A 21487-nucleotide genomic window follows, 5' to 3' on the forward strand; every position below is an offset into this window, starting at 1 on the left:
GGGCTCCATGAGGGTGAGAGTGGGGAGAGATGGGTCAGGACCTCTGGCTCTATCCCAGAGGGTAACTGGAGCGCTGAGGATGAAGGTATGAAGGCCAGGAGAGTCTGTTCTTGAAGCCCGTTAGGTCTCAGTGGAGCACACCCACCTTAGTGAAGTACCCATCCCTCCAGCCCCATCCTTAATCTCTGATCTTGAACCTGAACCTCAACAAAGCCTCACAAAAAGAGACATCTAATTCCACCACCTCCCTCTGCACTGGGTCCAACCCACTAGCCTTTTCAAACCCTATTTCTTAACCTGGGTTGAATCGGGGAGCTGCCCAGATATAATATTTTCTTCTCCCATCCAACAGGGAACAGTCTGGTTTGTTTGCTTGTTTATTTATTTATTTAGGCTGCATTGGGTCTTTGTTGCTGCGCACGGGCTTCTCATTGTGGGGGCTTCTCTTGTTGCAGACCAGGGGCTCTAGGCGCCCAGACTTAAGTAATTGCAGCACGCGGGCTCAGTAGTTGCGGCACGCGGGCCCTAGAGCATGCGGGCTTCAGTAGTTGTGGCAGGCGGGCTCCGTAGTTGTGGCTCGCGGGCTCTAGAGTGTAGGCTCAGTAGTTGTGGTGCACGGGCTTAGTTGCTCCGCGGCATATGGGATCTTCCTGGACCAGTGCTCGAACCCGTGTCCCCTGCATTGGCAGGCGGATTCTTAAGCACTGTGCCACTAGGGAAGTCCCGGGAACAGTCTGGTTTAAAAACACAAGACAGAGGCTCCCACAGTAAGCAGCACTCCGTTTGAAAGAGGACTAGGGTCCCCATGATGGCCCTGGGTTTCACCCTCCCCTCTGAGTTCTTTCTCTGACCTCATCTGTGCCCTAATTGTGAGGGGACATTCATTCTTTCTGACACTGAAGAGCCTCCTTTGGGAGAATATATTAGGAAAATATTGAAGTGGCTTGGGTTTACTTATTTTTTAAAACTATATTTCAAATATATTTTTTAAAAATCCATGTACCTATCACATAGTTCTAACAACTATCAGCACGTGGCTGGTCTTATTTCTTCTATAACCACTACCCTTTCCCCCAGGATTATTTGAAAACAAATCACAGACATCAAATCAGTTCACCCATAAATATTTCAATATGCATTTCTAAGAGTTAAGGACTCTTTTAATATAACCACAATACTATTATCTCAACTAAATAAAAATTAACTATAATCCCTTACTCTCATCAAGTATCCATTCAGTGTTCAAATTTACCTGATTCGGGTTTTAATCAAGGTCCATGCACTGTGTGTGGTTGATATGGCTCTTAAGTTTCTTTTATTCCATAAGTTCACTTTCTTTCCTTTTTTTTCCTAGAAATTTATTTATTGAAGAAACTGTGGGCCATTTATGCTATGAAATTTCCTTCATTCTGAATTTTGCTGATAGCACCCTTATGATATCATTTAACATGTTTCTCTGTCCCTTAAATTGGTAGATTCTAGAGCTGCTTGAGTTCAGGTTTGATTTTTTGGCAAGAATATTTTACAGGTGGTGTGAACTTCCTATCACATCACATCAGGACCACATATTTCTCATCATTTTTCTTTTTATGACATTAAGATTAATCAATGGGTTCAGGAACTGTCAGCCAGATCTATCCATTATAAAGTTCCCCTTCAGCTTTTTCCCTTCTATCAGTTTTTCAATTAATGATTTTAACAGCCATTTACTATCATTGAGTAGATCCATTATTTCATTAGGAATTGTATTTGTTTTAAAATTGTTTTTCTTCAGCTTTTTATTTTGAAACATTTTAAACCTACAGAGAAGTTCACTGTTGCAATGAACACTCATATACCCTGACATAGATTAACAATTTGTACCTATTTCCCAGATTTGGTTTATCTCTCCCTTTCTCTTTCTGAAACACTTGTGTGTTCCTTGCTGACATAAATGACACTTCACCCCTAAATACTTCAGCATTCATCTCTTAGGAACAAGAACATTCATCTGTACTGCACAGTGGAATGATCACTTTCAGGAAATTTAATATTTGCTTAAAATACGAGTCCATATTCAAAACTCCTTGATTGTCCCAATAATGTCCCTCATAGCTGCCCTTCTCTCCATCCCAATCCAAGATCTTCTACTGCATTTAGTTATTTTGTCTTTTTAATCTCCTTTATACTGGAATAATTCTCCAACTTTTTTTGTCCTTCATGCATTTGGTAGTTTTGGAAAGTCTGGGCAGCAGAATGTATCTCAATTTGGATCTGATTGTTTCCTTATGATTAAATTCAGGCTAAACATTTTGGGGCAGGAATACCACACAGGTGATGTCTCTTTCTCAGTGCATCATATCAGAAGCCACATAATATCAGTTTCTCCCATTATTAGTGATGATAAGTTTGATCATTTTAAAGGTTGCATTATCCAAATTTCTCCATTTTAAACGTACCCTTTGCCCTTCATGAATAATACATTATGGGGGAGCAGGATTTGAGATTGTGTGAATATCCTGTTCTTTAAGCATCTTTTATGCAGTGGTTTTAGCATACATTGATGATCTTCCCTGAATCAGTTATGACTACAGTGGTTACAAAATGGTGAATTTTGTAATTCTGTAATTCCTTCTACCTTTATTAGTTGGCACTTTTCCATAGTGGCATTTATTTTTAATGAGGGAGGCTATAGGAAGTCTTGGTAAGAATGGGGATGCTATGCTGGACAGGACCAGGCATGAGTGTAGTCTCTGGAGATGCCACACCCACAGAAGCAGTGCCACTAACCAAGCAGCCTGAGTACACCTGTGGCCCCAGGGACACCTTCCCACAGGGCCAGGTATAGGGACCTCACCCCATACAACTAGATACAGCAAGGTTTCCTGGAAAACTGCCTGCAAGATCAGATATACTTATGATCTCTGAGAATATCACCCTCAGAAACAGGTAAAACCATAGTACATGGAGAATACAGGTAGAATTCAGGATATGTACACCAAAAGTCTACAAGTAACATCACTCCACAGGCTCAAGTATAGCCAGTATCTTCAGAGAACCCCACCCTCTACATGCAGCTCCAGAACGCACAATAACTCATTATGGCTTCTTGCCCTAATTCCCTGCTAGTTCTTTCAACACAGTTTAAATCCTGGAGCAGTTTAGTTGCCTGGGCCAATGTTATACACTTTGGTGTACCTATTGCCTTTGGTGTAATGGAAGACCAGGCTACCTGCTGGGCAGGGAAAACCCAGGTCAGAGCCTTCCAGATACCGCCCCTGGAATGAGACAAGACCTTCCTACTCAATGGATGACAGGCAGACTCAGTACTTGTTCTGGAGTGGGCTGACCTGCCACCATATTGGAGCTCTTAGGCCCATCTACCTTCTCCTTCATGCTGCCATCAATGTGACTTTGTTTGTAAGCATCCCAGTCTCTGGCCCCATCGGTTCAAATTCCCAACTCCCAAGAACAAAAATCTGATTGGCTCACTTTGAGTAAAGTATCTGACCTCGCCTCAATCAACCGTGGCCAAATGTGTCTCCTGGGAATCCACTCCCATGGGTGGGAAGAGTGGTTCCCAAAGATGCTGAGCAGACACTCCAAGAGATACATGTCACAGAAACAAACTCAAAATCTCACCAAAGGATGGGCAGATTAAAAACTCTTCAGAAGAACAACTCCATCATAAAGGTCAAGACCTTTGCCCTAGGGTGTATTGATTAGAGTTGAAAGATGGGACCAAAAAGGCCACATCGCCAAGTCCCATGGACCAATCATACTGTAAAATGTCTGGAGGGACATGATACATAAGCGGAGGTATGTCCGGAAAGTGCAGTTCTGTGTGTCTGTAGATGTCTGGTCAGGATGAGGTTGGAATATCAGATACTGACCCAGTTTCAGGATTCTAGGTCTTCCAGATGGTAAGCCTCACTCACTTTCCTGACTCCTTACTTTGCTGTTACCAGCTCCACAAAAGGACCTATATCAAACCCTCCACTTTGGCCTCAAATCCTAGAGCCCCTTAGGTCCTTTCTACTCACAGAAGTGCGTCTGAGAGAAACATCAAGGGCACATCAGTGGTATTTGATATTTTTGAGCCCCATGGAGGATTCAGTTCTTCCCCAGCCTGGATTGTTACCCTTGCCCACTTAAAAAATTTTTTAAATATTTTATTTATTTATTTGGCTGTATTGGGTCTTAGTTGCGGCATGCAGGATCTTTCATTGCAGCATGCGGTCTCTTCATTGCAGTGCACGGGCTTTTCTCTAGTTGTGGCGTGCAGGTTTTCTCTTTCTAGTGGTGGCGTGTGGGCTCCCAGGCACGTGGGCTCTGTAGTTTGCGGCACGCGGCCTCTCTCGTTGAGGCGCGCAAGCTCAGTAGTTGTGGCGCACGGACTTAGTTGCCCTGCGGCATGTGGGATCTTAGTTCCCTGACCAGGGATAGAACCTGCGTCCCCTGTATTGGAAGGCAGATTCTTTTTTTTTTCTGATCCTTAGAACTTCTTTTTAAAACATCTTTATTGGAGTATAATTGCTTTACAATGGTGTGTTAGTTTCCGCTTTATAACAAAGTGAATCAGCTATATGTATATATATATCCCCATATCCCCTCCTCTTGTGCCTCCCTCTGACCCTCCCTATCCCACCTGTCTAGGTGGTCACAAAGCACTGAGCTGATCTCCCTGTGCTATGCAGCTGCTTCCCAGTAGCTATGTATTTTGCATTTGGTAGTGTATATGTCAGTGCTACTCTCTCACTTTGTCCCAGCTTACCCTTCCCCCTACCCATCTCCTCAAGTCCATTCTCTACGTCTGCGTCTTTATTCCTATCCTGCCCCTAGGTTCATCAGAACCATTTTTTTTTTAAGATTCCATATATATGTGTTAGCATATGGTATTTGTTTTTCTCTTTCTGACTTACTTCACTCTGTATGACAGACTCTAGGTTCATCTGCCTCACTACAAATAACTCAATTTTGTTTCTTTTTATGGCTGAGTAATATTCCATTGTATATATGTTGGAAGGCAGATTCTTTACCACCGGACCACCAGGGAAGTCCCACCCCTGCCCACTCTTGGGGAATTTTGGTTAGTGTTTTTTTCTCTCAACCTTAGACTTTGCAAAATCCAAATATTAAAAGTTTACAATAAACATATACCTACACCATGCAACAATTATAAGCTGTACCCAGGAAACACAGCATGTTTTTCCCCGCGCAGTACCCTGTCACGGTGTACCTTTCCCAGCCCAGCAGGTGCAAGCAAACGCAAATGCAGTCAGAGCTGGAAGCTCCCCACCGACAATAGAGAAGCTTGCCTAGGCTGGACTCAAGCTGCCCAGCCTGCTGATAAGTAAATCTCCTTGTTGAATTGTTCCTTCTCTCAGTAAGTAATGTCCCATTTTATCCCCATTAATGCTTTTGTTCTTAAATTTTTGTCTGTTATCAATATTGCTAGCCCAGCTTCCTTTTGGTTAGTATTTACCTAGCATATCTTGTTCCATATCTCCATTTTCAATCTTTCTGTAACTTTATGTTTTAGGCAAGTCTTTTGTGAAAACCTTACACCTGAATTTTTTAAAGAATCCACATTGAAAGTCTTTTTTAATGGGCAAATTTGATATGTCTACCTTTATTGTGATTAATGTATTTGGACTTACTTCTATCATCTTACTTTGTGTTTTCTATTCTTTCTGCTTTTTCTTTGCTTTTCCTCTTTTGCCTCTTTGCTTTTCCCTCTTTCATGCCTCCTATAGCATGATAAAGTTTTCTTCATTCTGTTTTTTATTTTCTTTTCTACTGGTTTGGAAGTTAAAGGAAAGGAAATACAATTACTCTTAATTTTTAAACATTTTTATATTTTAACATTTTTACTTAACAAAAGCTAATCTATTTTTCTGTTCTTTTAAACAATAGAAGGATATTAGAATGCAAACCAACCTCTTCCATTTTTTCATGTTATATACTGATTAGTATTTCAGTTCCATCATATTTTAAAAATATATTTCTAAATAGTTATTATTTAGAGTTACCTACATATTTACCAATTTCTTTGCTCACTACTGCTTCTATTAGCCCAATTCTTCCTTTTGGGTTCAATTTCCTTCTCAGTGAAGTCTTTTAAAAATTTCTTCAGTAAGGTCTGTAAATAGTAAACTCTCTTTCATTTGTATCTGAAATTATCTTTATTTCACCCTTTCTGTGTTGAATGATAATTATCTGGGTTATAGTATTCTAAGTTGACAGTTATTTTCCTTCAACTGTAATTATTTATCTTCTGGTTTCTGTTGCTCCTAATGAGAAACCTGAAGCCTGTCTATTTATTTATTTTTAATTTTGGCTGTGTTGGGTCTTCATTTATGTGCAAGGGCTTTCTCTAGTTGTGGCAAGGGGGTCCACTCTTCATCGCGGTGCGCGGGCCTCTCACTATCGCGGCCTCTCTTGTTGTGGAGCACAGGCTCGACGCGCAGGCTCAGTAGTTGTGGCTCACGGGCCTAGTTGCTCCACGGCATGTGGGATCTTCCCAGACCAGGGCTCGAACCCATGTGTCCTGGATTAGCAGGCAGATTCTCAACCACTCCGCCACCAGGGAAGCCCCTGAAGCCTGTCTAATTGTCATTATTCTGTTAGCTTTTAAGACTTTTGTCTTTGATATTCTGCAGTATCACAACAATGTGTTTTGGGGTAGTTTTTATTTATTCTCCTCAGAAACTCAGTTGTGTTCCTACTCACTGGGAATTTTTACATTCAATACTGGTCAATTCTCCACCGTTGTATCTTCATATATTGCTTCTCTCTCTTTTCTCTTCTTCAGGAATTTCTAATATCTCTATTGGACCTTCTCATTTTATTCCTTATGTCTCAACTCCTTCATATTTTCCATGACTTTAAATGCAGCTCTGTGAGCTGCATTTTGGGTACTTTTGAATTTGTCTTCCAATTCACTAACTCTCTCTTGAGCAGTGTTATCAACTGTTTAAACCCTCCACTGAATTGATTTTATGTAAATATTATTTTATTTCTAGAAGCTCTCTTTGGTTCTTTTCCAACTCTACTTTTCTTTTCCATTATGTCTCATTGTTGCTTTTGAGATTTTGCTCTTCCCTTTTTTGAGGGGACATTTTAAGGTATTTTCCATATTGTTTTGTTACCTATACAGTTATTTAAATTCTTCAATGTATTGTGTTTGTTGATTCTCTTTTTTGCAGTAGTTTATTTCTTCTTGTGGTTTGTAGTTTTTGACTGTGATCTCATCTCCAGCAAAACGTGGGTTCTGTTAAGGAGGCTTACCTGCCCTTGGCCATGGAGGAGGAATCATGTCATGTCAAAGTTTTGTCTCTACTGGGATTCTATGGGTTTCACCATTTATGGACCAGTTTGTTATTTTCTTGAATTGAGTTTCCCACATCTTGTGAGTAGTACAAAATTTGCGTGGCAGATCCATGTTTGGCACAGGCTTGGAGTTCTAATATCTCACAGATGACTCTTATTCTACCCTCAGCCACAGAAAGATGACAAGCTTCTCTACTGAATCCTTATCAGTAAGTGGAGTTTTCTGGTTCCTGTTGCATAGATAAGTAACTCTTCATGGCTCCTAACTTTATGAAGGGAGCTCAGTTTCAGCTCCCCAAATGCAGAGGCTTTGGGCTTGCTCTTCTATCCTCATCACTGTTAAACTCTAGCTCTTATGACATATTACTGGCTCTAAGGACTCTGAAATCCCCCTGGCCACTTTGGCTCTGAGTTTTCTTTCCATTCCTGGCATTTAGGCTCTTCCATTTATTGCTTTACAATGTGGTTATATACTTTTAAGTTGTTTTATTTTATATTTTTAAAGTTTATCATATATATAATTATAAAGTTCCTATTTCTAGTGGGGGACATTTTCCTATATCAGTTCGGTCTGCCACATTGACCTGAAATCCACTTACATTCTTGTGTTTATGATCCAGTCCATCTCTTCCACTAGGTTATAATGTTATATAATATAATAGTATTTACTATTTATATTTTTATACTATTCAAGTAAGTAGCCCAATTCTCTTCACTGAGTAGGTCCTCAGCAAATGTTGTTATTTTTCCTATTGTTATTATTTTTACTATCTCCAACCTCACTGTTCAGGGGTGACAGAAAACCAGGTTCTGCATATGTTATGAGCATTTAAAGTATATAGCCAGTCTGTTCAGCCTTTGGCATTGCTCATCTGAATTTCATTATTCATGAACAACATCTTTCTCAATCACCTTCAAGGACAATTCATCATCTATTAGACCAATGTTTCTCAAAGTGCAGGTTGCAATCCATTAGTAGGTCATGAAATCAATTTAATGAAATAGAATAAAATAGAAAAAAACCCAAGGTGCATCACATATGCAAGTGTAGGAACTGCTTACTGAAACTTTATTTCAGGTGTGTGTGTGTGTGTGTGTGTGTGTGTGTGTCTGTGTGTGTGTGTGTGTCTGTGTGTCTGTGTGTGTGTGTTCACGCATACACACACCATGCAAAATGGGTATTTTGTGTGGGTAACCATGCAAAGTGTATTTCAGGCTGTAAGTCAGGGTAAAAATGTTTGAGAGTCACTGATTAGACTTTCTTCTGAGCCTCCACCCAACCTACTACCCATTTTTAGCAGGCCCATCTTCAAGAGAAAAGATTAATTGCAGAGCCAGGAAACTCAAGACCTATCTTTTCCATATGAAGTTCTTATGCCCCAGAGAGGAGAGCAGGTCCCACAAAGGCCCACACTGCCCTGAATTGGAAGCCCCACAAGTGGTCAAGAATACCCATTGTGTCCTGTGAATCACAGATATTCTCTGTGCTCCAGGCCCCCGTACTTCACCCTAATACCCCTATCAAAAGCCTGGACAGGCCTTTCAGCTGATGTTTAGCAGGGCTTTGAGACCCTTAAATGCAGCTTCTCTAGGGTCTTGACCCGAGACAGCTCCTTGAATGTAGCTCTCAAGGCCACCATATAATATCCACCTGGGAGGACAACTGGGCAATTACTCCCCTGCACTCAGCTCCCAGGGAAATTATCAATTGCAGAACTCCCCCACACAGTCTAGAAGGTAGAAGTGTCAGCTGTAAAGACTTTGTTTTGAGCAACAGCATTATTGAGAAAGGCCTCAGCACTTGTTCCTCCTCTGTACCATCTTGAACATCTGCAAATCACAGAAGGATTCAACCCATTTCATATACAATGATCCCTGGCATGAAGGGATTTGAGCCTCATTTAACTTCCACATTCAGCATATCCCAAGGTTCCAAAATAAAAGAGCCAGTTATCGCTCTAAAAATCAGACTGGTATTTGTTGAGCTCCTACTATGTGTCAGACATTTTTACATGCATTATCTCATTTAATCTTTACATCAACGCTATGAGGTTAGTATGATTATCCTCATTTTATAAATGAGTGTAAGAGTTAGAGAGTTTAAGTAACTTGCTAGAGGTCACCTAGCTAGTAAGTGGTTGGTGAGCTGGGACTTGAACCTCAGTTTGGCAGGGTGTTGGCCTGAGCACTTAACCACTACTCAATACAGTGCTCAAATAAAGGGGCCTCCCTGCCAGTAAAGACATAGACTCCAGGACTGACTCATGCAAAGCCAGTGCTTTCTCTGCATGACTGGCCTAAGAAGTGAAATGATCAGAATGTGGATGCCTGCTCCCTGGCTAAGTCACTGTGTGTCCTTAGGTAAGCTACTTACCTCTCTGAGCCTCAGATTCCCCATCTATACTAATAGTTGAACTATCTGCTTCAGAGGGCTGCTGCAAGGAAGACTTAAGATAATGACATGAAGACTTCCCTGGTGGCGCAGTGGTTGGGAGTCCGCCTGCCAGTGTGGGGGACGTGGGTTCGTGCTCCGGTCCGGGAGGATCCCACATGCCGCAGAGCAGCTGGGCCTGCGAGCCATGGCCACTGAGCCTGCGCGTCCAGAGCCTATGCTCCGCAACGGGAGAGGCCACAACAGTGAGAGGCCCGCATACCGCAAAAAAAAAAAAAAAAAAAAAAAAAAAAAGAAAATGACATGAAAGTATTTTGTAAAGCATAAAGTGCTATGCCAGTGAAATATCATATTATAAAAAGCCATATAATTAATTAGCTGCATTTCTCCTGTTGGAGTGGGAGCCCCTTCATTGGCTCCAACTGCACTTCAAATAAAATTCAAAATGCCAACTTGACGTGTGAGGCCTGCATGATATGGCCCTTTGTTCACTGTTCCTTTCTCAGTATGTTCCAACTTTACTAGCCCCTCTGTTCCCACCTCAGGGCCTTTGCACATGCTGTATTCCCTGTCTAGTACATTTCCCACCTCTAGCTGCAACCTCTACTCTCTACTCCCACTTTGCCTGACTAACGGCTCATCTTGTAAATACCAGATTAATTTCCTTGCCACAGTCTTAACATGACTAGGTAAGGTCACTCTGGAATATATTTACTTTGTATGATAGTGAGGATGGCTGTTGTGTTTTAATATGTGTCTTCTCCATTGGAAGGGATGCTTGATGGGAGCAAGGACCATATATATTTCAGCAAGTCCTGTATCCCCAGCATCTGGCAGAGCACTTGGCACAAAGTAAGGGCTTCACAGACATTTGTTGAACACATTTGAAAAATCAACAAATGTGAGCAGAGACTGCTTTACTCATATTTTATCACATATTAGACGTGCCACAAAGGTTTGTTATGCTCCAGCCCCTTTAGACTGGCATTTCTGAGCATGAGGCCCATAGGATATAAATAGTTGTTGCATAAGAAAAAGGGGTCTGTGGTCAAATAATTTGGGAAATAGAAGGTTAAACAAATATAAACAGGATTTTAACTGTTTTATTTTAACCACAAGACTTCTTAGAGATATGCTTGGGTTCCTCAGAGGCAACAGTGCAAAGTAGAGCCCCAGACGAACCAAGATGCACACATGATGTGAGTGAGAAATAAACTTTCCTTGCCTTAAACCACTGAGACTGGGGGTTGTTATAGCCACACATCCCAGTCTATACTGACTAATACATCTTCCATATACAGTATTTTTTATATTGGAAAATCCTCAGAAATAGAAACCAGAAGGTTTCTGAGAACCTAGGAAGATGAGTCAACTGAGTAGGTGAGTGGCTAGGTGACCTGCACTTGCTCATTCACTAGGGTTGGGACATGAGAGTCATTCTGCCCCACACATGATGAGGGAGACAGAAACATCCTTATACAGCAGATGAAAGTTGACGTGTAGTAGGTTAGACTTTCAAAGTATATGTTAAATAAACAATATTCATTGAGCACCTATTACATGACAAACACTTTTAGGTGCTGGTACCACACCAGTGAACAAGACATATGTTCTCAGGGCTCAGAGCCTAGAGCAAGAGACATATAAATAACAAGTCAATTTCAGAATGGTGTTTTAAGAGCTAAAAAGGCACCCAACACAGAGGAAAGGCACCCAACACAGAGGAAAGGCACCCCGCACAGATGTAGGATTGGAGAAGTTTCTTGGAAGAGGTGACATCTGAGCTGTCATCCATAGGATAATTAAAAGGTATCTAGGTAAGAAAGGAGGGAAGGGCATTCCAGGCAGAAGGAACAACTTTCAGGAGGTGAATAATCTGCTCCAGGCCATGGGAGGGATCCAGCAGGAGACAGTGAGCCACCAGGGAGCACACTGCCTTCAAGGCAGTTGGAGACACCAGACCCAAATATCAGCCAGGAACCTGAGCGAGGAAGAAAACTAGCTTAAACCTCAGCCAGTAGGTGTGCCTTAGGTAACGGGATTTAAGAAGGCAGGGAAAAATGGGCCTGAGGGTGAGAGCAGGGCCTCTTCTAAGGATAAGTCACCCAAGAAGCAGAAGAAATGAGAATGGTTGGGGAGGAGAAAGGCAGAAGGGACTGAAATACAAAGATGAGCCAAACCTTGACTGTTCTTCCTCACTAGGAGACAAGGACCCTGTGGGCCCAGTGGCTTTGAGGTGCAGAGGTATGCAGCTGGCCAAGGGGCAGATGCTCAGAGAGAGCAGCTAAGAAGGAGGCCTGGGGAAGAACCGAGCATCCCCTCCCTACAGCCCAGGTCAGACCATGGTGCCAGCCTGAATCCATCATGCTTGATCCACCCAGGGCTGAGGTGAGAAAATGAAATAAGAAGGTGTTTGGGGGACTTCCCTGGTGGTGCAGTGGCTAAGACCCTGTGCTCCCAATGCAGGAGTCCCAGGTTCGATCCCTGGTCAGGGAACTAGATCCCACATGCATGCTGCAACTAAGAGTTCGCATGCCACAACTAAGGAACCCATGAGCCGCAACTAAGGACCCCCTGCTGCAACTGAGGAGCCCTCCTGCTGCAACTAAGGAGCCCACATGCCACAACTAAGGAGTCCTGGAGCTGCAACTAAGCAGCCCGCCTACTGCAACTAAGACCTGGTACAAACAAACAAACAAATAAATAAATAAAAAAGAAGGTGTTTAGCCCATAAGCCAAGTTCAACTTCTAGTATGTTGGGATCATGAGTCCAGGCACTGAGAGTGTAGCTTTGCTGTTTTCCCTTTGTTTTGTAATTAAGATTTAAAAATTCTAGCCAGATTCAATTGAAATAAAAGAAGGCAGAATTGAACTAAAGGGAGGCCAATGGTGATGATGGTCAGAAGTCTAGACTAGATAAAAGAGAGGGGCCCCACATGTCCCAGCACCAGGTGTAGGCTTCCTCCAGCACTCTCAGTGGGCCTCCCCCAACTCCCAACTCCTCTAGGAACAGCCAACCCTCTCCTTGGGAACCCCTCTCACCTCAAGAAACTGCTAAGAATGAGCCAGTTGGTCTTTAAGGGACACTTTCCTGACTGTAAGAAAACGTCTCCCAATTTCCAGCCTTTCCCTGGCCTCTGTATACTTGCCTGCATTCATTCATTCATCCATAAGACAAATACTGGAAATAGGGTAAGTGTAGTGCATGTAGTGCATAAAAGTACAGATTTTGGAATTGGACAGAAACTCAGCTCTACCATCTAATAGCTATGAGAACTTGTGAGAGTTACTGGACTTTGCTGAGCTTTAGCTTCCTTATCTATAAAATGGGGATAATACTTTCTTCAGCTAGTGATTAATTGAGATATGTATAGAAGCACTTAGCATGATACCTGGCACAAAGTAAGCACTTGATAAGTGTTAGTTACTATTACTGATATCAGTAAAATGGAGCTTTAAACAACCTGCACTTACCTGGCTCACTGGCTTAAGTGACACCATCAATTCTTTTTGTAAAACATACTGACTTACACTCATGGTTCATCAAACCTTCATGGCTAGGATGCTGTACACTTGTGCTCCCCCATTTGGTTGAATTGCATACTTACCAAGAGTCATTTGTTTTTAACTCAGCCTGTTTATGCCAGCTGTGCATATTATTCTTATTATATAATTTAACTAGATATTACATAAACCAATAAAATATGAGTGCTAAACTAATGTTGCTGTTTGGAAAGATTCCATAACAGCAAGTTGCTAAAAAATGTTGTTATCAAATTTTGTATTGGTGACACAACTGAAAAAGAAGAGGAAAAATCATTTAAAATCTAAGGTGTTGAATCCAGATTATTTCTCAAATACTTTTAAAGTTTCCAATCCATGTTAAAGAAATCAAAACTGAAAATGGCAGTCAATGCATTCTGGGTGTAGCTCATGCAAGAAAGATGACAGGGGAATGCCAGCTGGCACACCCATACACAAAGAAAAGTCTTGGCCATGTATCTAAAAACTAGAGAGTAAATAGTCTTTTGTTTTAACTTAAAAATAAAACATTTAAGGTATGCAGAGGCAAAGTAAGAAATGGTCTCCGCCTTTAAGAAATGTACAGTCTGGAGTGGGAGACAGAAAAGAAAGTTATTAATCATAGTAGATTGTGATGCAGGTTAATGGAGCAGATGGAAGGGGATACCTAACTTGGGCAACTGTGCAGAGCATTCCTGGAGGGGGTGGCTCCTGAGCTGGCTCTGTCCGCCTTCACATCTGTCCCTCAACTCCTTTCATATCTTCCTCCAACATAAAAACCAGAGACTTTCCCTCCAGCTTTGCCCTATGGTTCCTTTAATTTCAGGTCTCATTATTGACAAAATCTCACTGAGTGTTACAGGGGACATGGCTGCCCTCCCTGGTATTAAGGAAGAGCCCCAAGGATCGTAGAATGACTTAGGGACCTATCATACATGCACTTATTTAGACTTTCTTTGATTCTGTATATGTTTTCAGCTGTGTCCCATATCCCAGGGTAAGGTTTATGAAGGGCTTGTGTAAAGCAGTTGCTGATTTTCTTTGATCATTTTTTAAAATTAAACTTTTTATTTTGAGATAATTCACACGCAGTTATAAGAAACAATACAATACTCTTTACCCAGTTTCACTCAGAGGTAATATCTTACAAAACTATAGCACAATATCCCACAATCAGGATATTGACATTGATAAAGGCAAGGTACAGAACACTTTCATCACCACAAAGATCTCTCATGTTGCTCTTTTTAGCCACACCCACTTTCCTCCAGCCCTCATTCCCTTCTTAACCCCTTGCAACCACTACTCTGTTCTCCTATTTGGTAATTTTGTTATTTCAAAAATATTATATAGGGCTACCCTGGTGGCGCAGTGGTTGAGAATCCGCCTGCTAATACAGGGGACAAGGGTTCCCCTGGTCTGGGAAGATCCCACATGCCGTGAAGCAACTAAGCCCATGCGCCACAACTACTGAGCCCGCGTGCTGCAACTACTGAAGCCCGCACGCCTAGAGCCCGTGCTCCACAACAAGAGAAGCCACCGCAGTGAGAAGCCCGCGCACTGCAACGAAGAGTAGCCCCTGCTCACCGCAACTAGAGAAAGCCTGCGCGCAGCAATGAAGACCCAACGCAGCCAAAAATAAATAAATAAAATAAATAAATTTATTTAAAAAAGAATATTATATAAATGAAATCACACACTATATAACCTTTGGAGATTGGCTTTTATTTTTTTAACTCAGCAAAATTCTCTGGAGAGTCATCCAGATTGTGTTATGTATCAATAGTTCATTCCTTTTTATATTGCTGAGTAGTATTCTATAGTGTGACTGTGCCACAATTTATTTCCCCACAGAAGAACATTCACCTATTGAAGGACATTTAGGTTGTTTCTGATTACTATGAATAAAGCTGCTATGGACAATTGTGTACAGGTTTTATGTAGACATAAATTATCGTTTCTCTAGGATAAATGCCTAGGATTACAATTGCTGGGTCATATGATAGATAGGATAGATAGACAGATAGATAATTTTAAGGAACTGCCAAACTGTTTTCCAGAGTGACTATACCATACATTCCCACCAGCAATGTATGAGTGACCATTTCTGTGCATCCTTGCCAGCATTTGGTAGTGTCATGTTTTTGTTTTTGTTTTTGAATTTTAAGCCATTTTGAATGGTGTATAATCTCTCACTATGGTTTTGTTTTGCTTTTGTTTTTGCATTACCCTGAATATTTTTCCATGTAATTATTTGCCACATATATATCCTCTTTGGTGAAATGTCTCTCTTCATGTCTTAAGCCCATTTCTATTAGATTGCTTGACTTTTTTTACTGTTGAGATTTTAAGAGTTTCTTATATAGTCTATATACTAATCATTTGTTGGATATATGATTTGCAAATATTTTATCCCCGGCCGTAGTTTGTCCTTTTATTCTCTTAACTGAGCTAAAGTTCTAAATTTTCACAGAGTCCAGTTTATCAATTTTTCCTTATATGGATCATACTTTTGGTGTCCAGTCTAAAAACTCTTTGCCTAGTTCTAGATCCTGACAGGTTTCTCTTATGTTTTTTTCTAAATATTTTTTAACATCTTTATTGGAGTATAATTGCTTTATATTTTACATTTGAATATGTGATTCACTTTGAGTTCACCTTTGTATAAGGCGTGAGACTTAGGTCAAGGTTCTTCTTCTTTTTTTAACCTATGGATATCCACTTGCTCTAGCACCACTTGTTAAAAAGACTATCTTTCCTCCACTGGATTGCTTTTGCACCTTTGTCAAAAATCAGTTGGACATATTTGTGGGGTTTATTTCTGGATTCTTTACTCAGTTTCATTGATCTGTGTCTATACCTCTAAAATACTTCACAATCTTTGTTACTGTAGCTATATAATAAGACTTGAAATTGTTTAGACAGATTCCTCCCACTTTCTTCTTCTTTTTCAAAATGTTTTAACTATTCTAGATCCTCTGCCTTTACATACAAATTTTAGAATTTTGGTTATGTTTACCAAAAACATCTTGCTGGGATTTCCATTTATTTATTGGCTGTGTTGGGTCTTTGTTGCTGCGTGCAGGCTTTCTCTAGTTGTGGTGAGTGGGGGCTACTCTTCGTTGCAGTGCACGGGTTTCCCATTGAGGTGGCTTCTCTTGTTGCAGAGCATGGGCTCTAGGCACGGGGGCTTCAGTAGTTGCAGCATGTGGGCTCAGTAGTTGCAGAACGTGGGCCCTAGAGCACGTGGGTTTTGGTAGTTGCACTGTATGGGCTCAGTAGTTGTGGCTTGTGGGCTCTAGAGCACAGGCTCAGTACTTGTGGCGCACAGGCTTAGTTGCTCTGCGGTATGTGGGATCTTCCTGGACCAGGGCTCGAACCCGTGTCCCGTGCATTGGCAGGCGGATTCTTGCCACCAGGGAAGCCCCTGACAGGAGGATTCTTGACCACTGCACCACCAGGGAAGTCCTGGGATTTTCATAATAATTGTATTAAACTTTGTATCAATTTGAGGAGAACTGACACCTTTAGTATATTAAGTCTTAGTCTTCCAACTTGTGAATATGACATGCCTCTCCATTTTTCAGAAAGATCTTCTTTGATTTCTTTCATTAGCATTTTGTAGTTTTCAGCATACAAGTTCTGCCCATGTTTTGTTAGATTTACACTTGAGTATTTCACTTTATTTCTGAGCAACTATGAATGATATTTTAAATTTGTGTCCATATGTTCATTGCTAGTATATAAAAATACAATTGAGTTTTGTATATTTATCTTGTATCCTGCAACCTTCCTAAATTCACTCATTAATTCTAGGAGATTAAAAAATGTTTTTTATATTCCTACTTAGGGATTTCTTAAGTAGACATAACGTCTTCCTTTGTCATCTATATAGCTTTTCTTTTCTTCTCTTGCCTTACCATCCTGGCTAGAACTTTAAGCACTATGTTGAATTGGAGTGGGGAGACTGGACATCCTTGCTTTGTTCCTGGTCTTAGGTGGAAAATATTCAGTCTTTCACCATTAAGTATAATGTTAGCTCTAGGACTTTTATGGATGCTCTTTATCAAATTGAGGAAGTTCCCCTCTATTCCTATTTTTCAGAGAGTTTTTATCATAAACAGGTATTGAATTTTGTCAAATGATTTTTCTGCATCAACTAATAGGTCCATGTGATTGTTCTTCTTTAGCCTGTAAATAGGGTAGAATACATTGACTGATTTTTTTTTTTTTTTTTTTTTTCGGTATGAGGGCCTCTCACTTTTGTGGCCTCTCCTGTTGCAGACCACAGGCTCCGGACGTGCAGGCTCTGTGGCCATGGCTCACAGGCCCAGCTGCTCCATGGCATGTGGGATCTTCCTGGACTGGGGCACGAATCCGTATCCCCTGCATTGGCAGGCGGACTCTCAACCACTGTGCCACCAGGGAAGCCCACTGACTGATTTTTAAATACTGAACCAGCCTTTCATGCCTGGAATAAACTCCAATTGGTTATGGCATATAATTCTTTTTATATATTGCTGGATTTGCTTTGCTAGTATTTTGTTGAGGATTTTTGCATATATTCATGAGGGATATTGGTTTGTAGTTTTCTCTTTTTTGGATACTGTCTTTGTCTGGTGATATCCAGGTAATATTAGCTTCATAAAATTAATTGGGAAGTCTTCCTTCCTCTTCTATTTTCTAGAAGAGATTGTGTGGCACTACTTTTCTTCTTTAAACATTTGGTAGAATTCTACAGTAAAACTGTCTGGGCCTGGAGATCTCCTTTATATAAATTTTAAAATTATTAATTCAATTTCCTTAATAGTTAGAATGCTATTAAAATGATCTATTTCATATTGGATGAGTTGTGGTAGTTTGTGTTTTTCAATGTGTGAGAATTGTTCATACTATTCCCTTATCCATTTGATGTCTCCAGGGTCTGTAGTGATATCTCCTGTTCATTCCTGATACTGGTAATTTGTGTCTTCTCTCGTTTTGTTTGTTGGTCTTGCTAAAGGCTTGTCAATTTTATTGATCTTTTCCAAGAACCAGATCTTTGTTTCACTGATTTTTCTCAATTTTACTGTTTTCAATTTCATTGATTTCTGCTCTTGTCTTTATTATTTCCTTCTCTTGCTTGTCTTATGTTTATTTTGCTTTTCTTTCTCTAGATTCTTGAAGTGGGAGCTTGTAATATTGATTTGAGATTTTTACTCTTTTCTAATGCATGACTTTAGTGTATAAATTTTCCTTTCAGCACTGCTTTAGCTGTGGCCCATAAATTTTTTTATATTGTATTTTCATGTTCATTCAGTTCAGTGTATTTTTAAAGTTTCCTTTGAGACTTCCTCTTTGACCAGTGGATTATATACAAGTGTGTTGCTTTGTTTCTAAGTGTTTGAAGAGCTTCTTGTTATCTTTATGTTATCATTCCATTCTTTAAAAATTTCACTTGTGGTCAGTGAACACATCATAAATGATTTCAATTCTTTTAAGTCTGTTGAGGTTTGTTTTATGGCCCAGGATATGGTTTATCTTCATGTTAAGTCCCACATACATTTGAAAATAATGTGTATTCTGCTGTTGTTGGATAGAGTGTTCTGTAAATGTCAATCAGATTCTGTTGGTTGATGCTTGTGTTGAGTGCTGATTTTCTTCCTAGTTGTTCTATCAGTTATTGAGAGGGGATGTTTATGTTTTCAACCATAACTTTGTATTTGTCTGCTTCTCCTTTCGGTTCTATCAGTTTTTGCCTTAACACATCTTGCAGCTCTATTGCTTGGTGCATACACACTTAGGATTGTACATCTTCTTGATGGATTGACCCTTTTATCACTATATTACATCCCTGTCTCTGTTAATCTTATTTGCTCTGTAGTCTACTTTATCTGATATTAATATGGCATATGGACTGATATACATATGAACTCATGTTTTTTTGATTAATGTTTTTATGATATATCTTTTCCATCCTTCTGCTTTCAATCTGCCTCTATACATAGGAGATACATTTGAAGAGTGGTCCTTGTAGGCAGCATATAATTAGGTCATATTTTTAACCATTCTGCCAATCTGCCTTTTAATTTGTATATTTATACCATTTACATCTAATGCAATTATTGATATATTAGAGCCCAAGTCTGCCTTTTTATTTTCTGTTTTTTTTTTTTGTTCGTTCTCTCTGTTTTTCTTCTCTGTTTTCATTTCCCTGTCTTTCTGCGGTTCACTTGAACATTTTTTAGAATTCTGCTCTTATTTTTCCATGACGTTTTTGAGGGTATCTCTTTCCATAGCTTTTTTTAAAAAAATTGTTTCTTTAGGTATTATGTTATAACTGCATAACTTATCACAGTCTACTGGTGTCATCATTTACCAGTTCAAATGAACTGTAGAAACTTTACCTCATTTTACATCCCTTTATCCTCTCATTTATAATATCATTGGCTTAAATATTTCCTTTATGTACATCAAACAGTGTTGTAATTTTTTTTTTTTTTTTTTTTTTTTTTGGTGGTACGCGGGCCTCTCACTGTTGTGGCCTCTCCTGTTGCAGAGCACAGGCTCTGGACGTGCAGGCTCAGTGGCCATGGCTCACGGGCCCAGCCGCTCCACGGCATGTGGGATCTTCCTGGACCGGGGCACGAACCCGTGTCCCCTGCATCAGCAGGCGGACTCTCAACCACTGTGCCACCAGGGAAGCCCAGTGTTGTAATTTTGCTTCAACAAACATAATTTAGATAACTCAAGTGGAGAAGGAAAGTCTATTATATCTACCCATATTTTTGCTTAGCATGTTCTTTCTTCCTTCCTGATGTTCCAAAGTTCCGTCTTTTATCAATTCCTTTCTATTTTGAGAAGTTTCTTTAGCCATTTTTTTTAGGATAAGTCTGCTAGTGACACATTCTCTTTGTTTTCCTTCATCTGAGAATATCTTGATTTCCCCTTCATTTCTAAAGGATATTTTCTTTGGATGTTCTAGGTTGACAGTTATTTTCTTTCAGCACTTGAAAAAAATGTTGTGCCACTTCTTTCTCACCTGTATGGTTTCTGATGAGAAATCCACTGCATTTGAATTGGTTTTCATCTATAGATAAAGTGTCATTTCTCTCTCCTTTCAAGAGTTTTGTCTTCAGTGTTTAAAAGTTTGACTATGATGTGTCTTGGTGTGGGTTTCCTTAGTAGGTTTATCCTGTTTGGAATTCACTCAGCTTCTTGAAACTGTGGGTTTATATCTTTTGCCAAATTTCAGGGAGTTTCTGCCATTTTTGAGTACTTTTCCAGCCCTGTTCTCTTTCTTTTCTCCTTCCGAGACTCCAATGACAAATATGTTAGAACTTTTGTTATAGTCCTGCAGTCTGTTTTCAGTGTTTTTTCTCTGTGTTGTTCAGATTGGGTAATTTCTACTGTTCTATCTTCCAGTTCACTGATTCTTTCCTCTGTTCTCTCCATTCTGCTTTTGAGCCCATCCACTGAGGTCTTTGGTTCTGTTACTGTATTTTTGAGTTCTAAAATTTCCATTTAGTTCTTTATATTTTCTATTTCTTTGTTAAGACTTTCTATACTTTTGCCAAAACTTTCTATTTTTTCATTTGTTTCAAGTGTGTTCATAATTGTCCACTGAGGCATTTTTGTGATGGTTGCTTTAAAATTTTTGTCAAATAATTCAGACATTTTTGTCATCTCAGTATTGGCATCTAATGTCTTTTTTTCATTCAGTTTGGGATCTTCCTTGTTCTTGGTATTATGAGTGATTTTTAAAAATTGAAACTTCAACATTTTGGGTATTATAAGACTTGATTTTAGTTAAATCTTCTGTTTTTGCTGGCTTCCTCTGATGGTCCTCTAGCTGAAGAAGGGGGAGAGAACTGCTTTGTAACTGCAAGGTAGAATAGAAGTTCAGGTTCCCCACTTGGCTTCTCTTCTTGTTACTACTGGATGGAGGTGAAAGTTCCAGCTCTCCACTAGGCCTCCTCTGATACCTTCCTGGCTGCAAGGGGGTAGAAGTACTTTGTTACTGTTACCCACATGGCTTTCATTGACACCATGGAGGCATGGAAGTCCTAACTCTACTAAGCCTCCTCTGATACCACCCCAATGTGGAGGGGAAGGGTTGCTTCATTGCTGCTGGGTGTGGATAAAAGTCCAGGCTCCTCATGTGGTCTTCACTGACACTGTGCAATGGGGGTGTGTTACCACTGGCAGGTATGAACATCCAGGCTTCCTTCTTAGCCTTCTCTGACACCATCCTACAGAGGGCTGGGATGCCTCCTTATGGAC

This window comes from Tursiops truncatus, chromosome 16, assembly GCF_011762595.2.
Source record: "Tursiops truncatus isolate mTurTru1 chromosome 16, mTurTru1.mat.Y, whole genome shotgun sequence".
Classification (NCBI taxonomy): Eukaryota; Metazoa; Chordata; class Mammalia; order Artiodactyla; family Delphinidae; genus Tursiops; species Tursiops truncatus.